General features: G+C 35.4%; 1 pseudogene; it reads right to left on the reverse strand.

Annotated features, from left to right (window-relative positions):
- Window positions 1-4,393: 4,393 nt before the first annotated feature.
- Window positions 4,394-9,566, reverse strand: LOC148035581 (uncharacterized; annotated as a pseudogene).
- Window positions 9,567-10,547: the final 981 nt, after the last annotated feature.

Here is a 10,547-nt window from a genome sequence, read left to right on the forward strand (position 1 = left end):
AACTCTTTGTAATTATATTAAATCATTCACTCAAACTTTTGTGCGAAGTATGATGAGAGAGAAGGGGGAAACAAGGGGGAGAGAGAGAGAGAGAGAGAGAGAGAGAGAGAGAGAGAGAGAGAGAGAGAGAGAGAGAGAGAGAGAGAGAGAGAGAGAGAGAGAGAGAGAGAGAGAGAGAGAGAGAGAAGTAAGTTAAGAAAAAAAGGTAAGTGAAAAAATGTGACAAAGAGATGGGAGACATAAAATAGGGGAGGGGGGAAGTCAATAGAAGAGAGAGGATGAAGAATCCTACCATCCTAAACTTGAATACCTTATGAAGCTGCTTGGTAGCACCAAGCTATTGTAAAGCATCCTAGTGCTCCTTATACATAACACTAGTTCATTTTGTGGAAGCCAAAATAAGAATGGAGTAATCATGTATGTATATTAAAATGAAAGTTAATTTATCCTACATGGAAATTCAAGATTAAATATATGGAAAAATAACTAAAATACATAAGTTATATTTGATAGAGTATCTTGCTTATTATGGCCTTTATGATAGTGGGTCCCTACAAGCATTCATTGAGGGCATGCTTAGTGGGATACTATGATGCTAGCCAACATGGTTGATCTTTTCTTTCAAAAGGGATGAACCATGTGCATTGAACTCTCCCTCAACAGAGCAAGCTATTCTTCTACATTAGATGCATCACATTCAATGCCTATATTAGTTTCTATAAGGCTACCATCTACATATCACCTATGACAAGCATCCCCCCAAACCCTTGCCCACTAGTTGTAGAACATAACATGTTGTTTGAGCACATTTCACACCTCCCCACATCCCTTAGCATATCTACAAACTAGAGCTTGTGTTCCAAGTTCGAAGAGCAGTACTAGGATCATATATCCCTTCCCCTAAAACTAAGAATGCTTGTAGATCTACCTATTTGACTGTCTGGAACATGTCATGTTTATGTTTCAAAGCAACTTATAATTCACCACATCACCTATAACATGTTTCTTATTTTGTCTTGCACATGTCCTTGTCTAGCTTCTTTGATCATATATAATGCAAATATGGTGTGTGTCCTGGTCCAGCCTCTTAAAAGGTAGATATGGTGGACAATGTGGTCTTCATGATGCCTCTATCCATGCCACATTAAGGACTTGGTTTAATCATTGTAGAGTTGCTATATCGATTCTAGCCATAACCGTGCAGGAATAACCAATTACAACCAAAACACTTGATAATCAAGCATTAGCATAGAAGCCTACCTACACATGGTTAATGGTGAATGTATATTATGGGTTGATCTATTGGAAGCTCCATCATGTGTTTAGGTTATAGATCTGAATTGTAGTTAAAGTCTTCGAGATGAACTAATATTAATCACGGTAAAAGTCTACATGCATTGTTAAAACATTTTTTATGATTGATTAAAATATTTTATTGATATATATTAATGTAGTAATTTAGTATTAAATTGTTTACTCTTTTTATAAAATCAATAATTATGTTTTACTTATATATACACACACACACACACACACACACACACACACACACACACACACACACACACACACACACACACACACACACACACACACACACACACACACACACACACACACACACACACACACACACACACACACACACACACACACACACACACACACACACACACACACACACACACACACACACACACACACACACACACACACACACACACACACACACACACACACACACACACACACACACACACACATTTTAATGTGTAATAATATTTTTATCCCACTTAATAGTATATTATTTTATATTGGAAATATTATTTTATGTATGTATATTTATACATCGTATTTTAATGAGAATTAGTCATATTAAAATGTTTAATTATAATAACACATTTTATTTATGTTAATAATGTAATAAAATTATTTATATGTTGTATCTTGAGCCTCTCTCCCATCATTTCTTGGCCCTCTCTCTCTACACGGTGCGCTCTCCAACCAATCTCTCTCTTCTTTTGCTTGCCACATGGAACAACTTGCAATCATTGCCATGACCAATAAAAATGAGAGAGAGTAAGTGAGTTGGGCTCTCATATGTAAGATAAAGCTTTTGGTGTGTGTGTGTGTGTGTGTAAGTGAGTTGGGCTCTCATATATAGATACATTGTCTTGCATAGAATTGATACATGACTATGTCCTTGCCCATGAAGGTTTCCTAGAAGAGCCCAACATCTGTTCTCACATCATGATAAATCTTTGAAATGCTCTGGGCACGTTCGAGATGAAGGTCTCTCTCTAAATGCTCTTGTGCAGGTTTACGCACTTACACATGTCTAGGTCTATGAGTCAACGAACATAAACACACTTTGTCTAAATTGGTGCTCAAAAGCAGGAAACACAAGGGGAGAGAGATAGACAAATACATAGATAGATATGAGAGATATGTCTTTGAATCAACGAATATAAACACACATTGTCTAACTTAATGTTCAGGTAGCATGGAAAATGCAAGAGAAGATAGAGAAAGAGAAAGATAGGTCTAAGAAAGTGTGTATATTGAACTTGACTGCATGTGCACGCATGTGCGTGTGCGTGCACACACACACAGGGTGTGTGTGTGTGTCTATGTGTAAGGAAAATGTTAAATCTCGACAAAGGTGGAGAAGTGAGCTACCCATTCTTGCAAGTTGTGATGGTGGCCCTAAGGCTATTGAGCATGAAAAACCAAGATAGTGTGCAACATGAAAATTAGGTGCTCCTCTGCACTTCTTCAATCTTTGGAAGAATCTTGACAAAGATTCATCAATTAACCACCACCCAATGATAAGCTCCAACAACACCATCCCAAAGCTGACAACATCAAGTTCAAAGATCCCTCTCAATGATGGGACAATTGCAACAACAAGGTTAGTTTGCCCCAATATATTTTACTATGAGTCATGATGTATTCCACATCTGCAAAACATGAAATCTTGTGCAAGGTTTCAAGTTTTAAGCACAAAGTGACAATAGATGCCTTGTGGTTTGATTGCCAGTACAATCCAACCTAGGTTTTTTAAGAGGTCAAAAAAATTGAATCAATGTCTACACTTAAATTGAGAGAAGGGGAGCCTCAAGAGGAGAAGGATTTGACTTTCCAATGGAAGGCTACTCATGTTGTGGGACTGATGAAGGCTTGTGCAAAAGCAAAAGGATCTATTCAAGGCCACAAGGCTACATGAGGACATTTGCAAATGCGGGTTACTTGAAAGAAGCCCCTATGTTGCCAGCACTTTAATAACTATGTATGCTAAATGTGGCACTCTTGGCAAAGCACAACAAGTGCTTAACAAACATATTGTTCATGATGGATTCTCTTGGACTGTACTAATTGCAAGAAATGCAAAAAATGGTCACGAGTGATGAAGCTCTAAAATGCTTTGATAAGATGTGGCATTACCTTTCTCCATCTCAAAGCCAACGTGGGTCCATAACTAGCAAACGACTGACATGCATAGGGGGAGTCAGAACCCATGCGTGTATTTATCCACAATCCACTACATGGATGCCATAATATCATCTTGCTTCATGATGATTCATAACAAATACCCTCTCTCTCTATACAATAATCAACCCATACACACTCTCTCACATATGCAAACGCGCACACACCCCTCTCTTCTTCCTTTTTTTTTCTTCTTTTTTCATAAAGTCTTCCCCCCTTTTCTTAAAGCCAATTTCTCACTCTCTCAAAACTAGTTTCCTGCCATTGCTTGCATCACCTGTGTCCTCTTCGAGCTTCTTTGTCGCCATCCCTGTCTTGCGACTCACACAGTCGTTGTTCAGTTTCTTGTCACCTATTCTAGCCAGACTTGATCACCGATCGTCCATCACAAATTCTGATGATTAGAGTTTCTGGCTCTCTGTGAAGTCATCTGGTTAGAGCCTTCACTTTTGCTAGCTTAGTAAACATCCCATCATCATGGCAGTTTGAAGCTCATAATCCCTCGCAACAACCTCGTTGGTCTTCGCAACTGGTAAGTCTCCCATCGCATCCCAGCCGCCATCTGACTCCCATCACGTCCGAGCCGTTGTCCGCCAACTCCCATCGTGTCCGATTCCGTGTTCGACTCCCATCTGTTGTTCGGCTCCCCACGTTCGATACCCATCCGTCCGACTGCCCATGCCTGACTCCCATCTGCCCACGTTCGACTCCCATCACGTTCAAGTCATCAACCCCACTTGGTCCAAGTCACCCATCCCCCACAACCTACACCTAAGGTGCAGAACAACTTGCCTATGGAGACTTGCCCGCTGAGGTGCAGAACTAGCCCACAGAGATGTTAGGGTCTACCAAGAAAGACCGGAGAGTGTCCCCACGTACGCGAGGGGAAAAGAGCGAAAAATACTCAGCCCTTTGGAATAGTGCCGACAAGGTGAAAGACACCCATGTACAAAAGAGCATCGAGGTGCTCCGCGACATCTGTAAGATCCAGGACCAAGACATGGACAACATCAAGGAAATGATGAGGGCCATGTGTGACGAAACCACCATCAAGGAGACTAAGACATGGACAACATCAAGGAAATGATGAGGGCCATGTGTGACGAAGCCGCCATCGAGCAGGTAAAGGAGGAGACAATCTGCAAGATGCAAGAATGGAAGAATGAAATTTATGAAGAGATCAAAGCTCACCTCACATCCTGGCAAGTGGATATCAAATCCTCTATTAGAGAGAGGAACCGAGTCATTGCAGAACTCCAATAGGAAATACCAACTGCAAGAGCCAACTCGACCTCATTAGGAAGGAAGAAGGGGAGATCACAGAATCAATGCTTGAGAAGGTCAAGTTAGAAATCAATGAGATGAAGAACTAAATGACGAAGGAGGTCAATACATGGACAACGGTCATGAAACAGGCACAAGCGAACACAACAGAATACTCCAAATGGATTGAAGTAGCAAAAAAGACCCCTATGAAGAAGGAGCAGTTTATCAATGCAGCCATCAAGGAAGAGAAGAGGAGGAAAATCGGGTGGAAAGAGGGAAACAACCCTACAGAGGATGCAAAAGGAATTTGTGAGAAAATGGGGGTGGAGGACCCCTCTCTCCCTGAGGGGTCCACCTATCAGAAATCATCTATATAACATGCATTCAAAGGATATTAAGAATTACCCATTCTTCACGTATTATAAGGCCTTAAAATGACCCCTTTTACTTTACTAAACTTACGATTTTTTTTCAAATTGTAATTAAAAATCCATTTTGTAAATATAATCCTATAAACTTTACTAAATTTAATACCCTTTCTTTTGAACTCATGTGGTATCTTACATGTTCTGTAAGAAGGTGGACTCCCCAAGCCTCTCTCGTGGAAAAGGTGTGGAGAGTAGGCAAGTCAAACCCTCATTCTGAAATTTAATGACTTAGAGTCACGACACGCCTTCCTCTCCAAAAGAACAATCCTAAAAGGACAGAAAATATATCTAGAAGACAACCTCACCCCAGCCCAAGTGGCCCATAGACGAGAATGTATGCCATAGATCATAGAGGCATGCAAGGCAAGCAAATGGGTGGTCTATAGGGACGGGTGCATCATCATCATGGAGAAGCGCCAATGGCGGGGCGCTGCCGATGAGACACAATTGAGATTTGCAGTGTGGAACTGTAATGGAGCCATGAGAACAGATGTTGGGCTCTTCCAGGAAACCTTCATGGGCAAGGACATAGTCATGTATCAATTCTATGCAAGACAATGTATCTACATATGAGAGAGAGTAAGTGAGTGAGAGATAACCAATTCTATGCAAGACAATGTATCTACATATGAGAGATTGTGAGAGAAAGCTATGAACTTTGAAAATGAATAATATGTAATATCTTTCCATTCAAAGAGGTGTATTCTCTTGTGTTTTTATGGTCTATCAATGAATTCTATGAAGAATATGAAGAACATGATGGATTTTGTTAAAGTTAAAGCCGTGAGAGAATTGTTTCTATGAAGCTGTGTGAAGATTTCTTGTTCGTGGTATTCTTTTCTTTGTTGTGGACATATCAAATATGAAAAGGATGGTTGTTAATAGTACAAGATAGATTCTCTTGCAATAGAATCTCTATTTTCTTGGTGTCTCTCTTGGGGCTCCACCAGTTGTCATGGACTTTTGAATATCTTGACATTTTAAATTTAAAACTGTGCATTGTTGCCTTATCACAGGAATCTACCAATCTAGAGATGAAAAATTTGGCAATAGAAAATCCTCAATATGTCCATATGTATCTTCTCTAGAGGGAACCACATGCTATGCATAATATATAAAAACCCTTCTCTCACTAAAAGAACCCACGATCTCATCAGCATAGATAATGTTTGCAAATGCCTTATGAATCGCATGGAAGGTTCCACTTAATCTCTCCATAGGTTTCCATTTAGTATTTGTTGATGGAAATATATCTACAACCAAGAATTCAGTATTAGTACTACTTGCTTAAATGAAAAAATATCACATATGGCAAACTCTCTATGACCCTTTCCTTAATCTATTGATTAACAAAAGTGTCTTTTTAAAAGTGTTTTGGCCCTAGTGTTTTACAATGTTCAAGTATCATTTTTTATGCTCTTGTTAGAGTTGTATCTATTTTTGTTATATACGATGTATAGTATGTAGTAGGAGCATATGGATCTAAAATGTATTGCATGTCCATATTTGCTTCCCATAGTTTTATGAACTTCTTTGGAAAAGGATTTGTATTGTGTTGGATAATGTTCTTTGTAATAAGATTGTGGGATGTGTTAGTGTTGACTGTATCGCTAATTTGTGTTCATGTCTTGAGATTTGAAGCTTATCAAGCATTATTTCAAGTGTTTTTATTATAATTTTTTGTATTTTTTGCAATTATTCTATGATCTTTTTTTTTAGTCATGATCTGATTCTTTAATTAGATCAAGTATTATTATGTTATCATATGGAAAATGAGAAAATTTAAATCTACATAATTTTGATCCTTGTTTTTTGCAAGTATGGGAATGTACATGTGTTTGTATTGATTGTAGTTGTTTTAGGAGCAATTGTTTATTAAATGATATATATTTGTCAAAAAAGTTATAAATTTTAGCTCGATTGTTTTTTGCTTGTTATGGTGCATATTTAATCCATATAAGACCATGGTCATATGCACTATCTCTAGATTGGAATTATGTTAAAAAGAAAAAATATTAACATGCCCTATCAAAATTGTATCATTTTTTAGCAGTATTCTTGCTGTAGATGTTCAATGTGTGTAATATCTAGCGCATGTCATTAGGTCAGAACAAACTAAATCTAGTAGTTCGGATGTAGATAATGGACTAGTAAATGGTTTCTTACTCAATGTAGTTATTAGTGATGTTTGTACAAGTTTTCAATTTCTTTTAGCACTAGTAGATAAAATGAAGAAGGTTGGTGGTCCCAATTGTCGAATCATGGCAGTTTTTTTGTAAGTGTCCATGATAATCTAATGATATGCGCAAATGTTTCAAGTCACGATAGCCTATATTAGAGTGTAAAATTTTATCCAAGTCTACTTGTTCTTTAACATCACATGCATATAATGTTCGATTTTTTAGTTTGGCTTTTCTAATTCTTATTATTATTGCTTGTAAAACTTTCAATACCATGATTTTCATTACTTTGAAAAATATGTTAGTAATATGACTTGCAAACCGGCAACCTACATTCATTAGTTCCCATTCTGCTTTTATGACATGAAATCTTTTTTGTGTTATCATTACATCGTGGTGTGTTGTTGAATAATGTTGGATAATTTAGCTCTTCACAAAATTTATATTGGAAAAATCCTAATGGAATTTGTCCTTCTAAAGGTGCAACTATTATGATTTTGTATTTAATATCATAACACTCTTGAGCACTACAAAATCCATGCAATATTGTACCAATTTTGTCTTCTAATGTTTCTAAAATATTGGTTTGATTGTGATTTTTTAATTGAAGATATATCATTATCTAAATTCATGTGATCGTTTGTCTACAGTTTCTAGTCCAAGTTATTGATACTTTAATTTTAAATCTCTTATAAACTTCGGTGTCTTTGAATTCATCTAGTGTAATAATCATGATTTGTGACCTTATTGTTCCAATTGTATAAACTTATTTGGATGATAATTTTTCCAATAGTTGTTTCAATTTGTTGTTATCTTTCCAAGTTGTTGATACTTCAATTTTAAATCTCTTATAAAGTTTAGTGTCTTTTAATTCATCTAGTGTATTCAACATAATTTGTGGCCTTATTGTTTCAATTGTATAAGTTGATTTGCATGATAATTTTTGTTTAATTGCAATTCCAATTGTGTGGTTGTTTTCAAAATCTCTTGGTAGAATTTGTTGTATGATATCAATGTTTAAAGGTGTATTGATTATTCAACCTTTCAAGAATTGTTGGCCATAGTTTAGGTATTGATGAATCTGTGCAAATGTTATTCTTGGAGCAACAAGTCGTTCTTCTATTTTGTTTAGTTGTTGTACATATGGAGTTAAACTATTTAGTTTTATATGCATTAGAGAAGCTAGCTCTGGGATTTTTTTCTTTTTCAAGTAATTCTTACAAGTTCTACATAGTAGTTGATCTTGTTTTTTGTAATGCTTATTTAGTAGCTTACTTGCATCTAAGAACAATTTTGTTCTTTTTGTTATGTTATGTATTTGTGTTTTGAAGAAGATTCTTTTACAAACTTGACAAAGGAGTATTGAAATTTCTGTAATTGATTCCAAATATTGTTGTGTTGTCCTTTGTTGATATGTATTATGATTTTTCTTTCTTTCTTTTTGTTTTTGAGCTTGAGTCAATAGTGCTAAAGTTCTTATTTGTGAACTATTGCTGTTATTTTTCTTTTTCTTTTTCTTTTTATGCTTGTTTTGTCATACTTTCTCTAGGTGCCTTTCTTTTTCTAATGTAGAATTATTATTTTATGTTTTACACTAGATACTTTATATGCCATATTGTTTTTTGTGCAATAGTTTTGTTGATATGCGTATATTGAGATAGAAAATTTTCAGCAATTTTAGATTTTGTGAGTAGTTTATTATTATTAGCAATTTCTAATAGTTGTATATCTTACTCTTTTGTAAATCTTGGTTTTTTAATAGTAAATTGATTCTTTTTATTAGTCATGGTGTTATTTTTATGCTCAATATATTTTGAATCTATAATTAGTTTTTGAATTTGTGCATGATTTTCATAATCTTGTATGTTTTTTTTGGTTGATTGAATATCTAGCAGTGGTTCGAAATGGCTTGATTGAGGATTATTATCATGGAAAAGAATATTGCATATCTTGTTACTGTTATTGGAAGTGTGTGTATAGTATACTTTCTTATAGTTTGTGGACCAAATATGGTTGAAATAAAGTGATGTGATGCTAGGTATATGCAAAAGTGATCTCTCCAAAGGCCACCTTTTGAAGCTAGTTGACTCATTCTTTGCAAGTATTCTTCTATTGAGCTTACATTATGTAAATCCCTTGAGAAATCTAAAGGAATGTATGTTTGCTTATATTGATTAAATATGGCATTATCATCTCTACACATTTCTATAAAAGCACCTATTAACGTTTTTCATAATTGAGTTGAAGTCATATTCGAGCTCAAAACTTTCAATAAGCAATCAAATAAACAATCACCAACATTGTAATTGAGCATAGTATCACATAGAAGTCATGTAGTCTCCATGTAGTGGCCAAGATATGGTCTAGGTTGTTTATCTCCATATTGAACTGGTATTGTAATAGTGAAATCTATATATGCATGTAATGATTATAGAAGCTAGAAAGAACAAAATTTGAATTGAATTTGAAATAACAATAAAATAGATGTTAGTATTGTTTAATTTGTTACTAAATCAAGAAAGCATTGTACGAAGGAAAATTTTTAAAGAAATGAAACAATAAATTAGATTTTGTATTATTTGCTACCATAAATTGTTTTCATTGAATCAAGATGATATAAAGTAAAGGTTCAACAATCAAGAGAGTGGAAAATAATTATTATATCAAAGATGCCATGAACATACTTGTAAATATATTGGTTTTATTTATCTATGCTTCTTGATTTTTCATCTTTTTTGGTGGTTCGGGGAAATTTCTTGACAAAGTCTGCATTTGATGATGTGCTCATTTCATTTGCCAATTGCTCTTTGTAGTCAATAAAAGCAAGTACTAGTGGTCGTTGATAGTCTTCTTGTAGTTCTAAGTATGGGGTTTTAGATTCCTTATATGTGATGATCCGATTATTAGAATGGATCTCATATTTTGTGGTTCAAAATAATTTTGATTGATTTTATTTCAAATCCTAAGAATTTTGGTATCCATTCTTCTGTAATAATTAGTGTGGCATTTTTGCTGTCTACACAAAATAATGTTCAATGTAAAAGAGTTGTTGATTTGGACTCTTATTTACAGTTGCAAATCTTGTAGAAAAAGGTATCTCGTGAGTTTGTTGCTTGAAATGCTTTGCTTATTTCAAGTAACGATTGACATGTTGAGCATATTGTAACAACTGGTCTATTTGTTC

Source organism: Lygodium microphyllum, chromosome 5 (genome assembly GCF_053477565.2).
Source record: "Lygodium microphyllum isolate KBCC chromosome 5, Lygodium_microphyllum_v1.1.10, whole genome shotgun sequence".
Classification (NCBI taxonomy): Eukaryota; Viridiplantae; Streptophyta; class Polypodiopsida; order Schizaeales; family Lygodiaceae; genus Lygodium; species Lygodium microphyllum.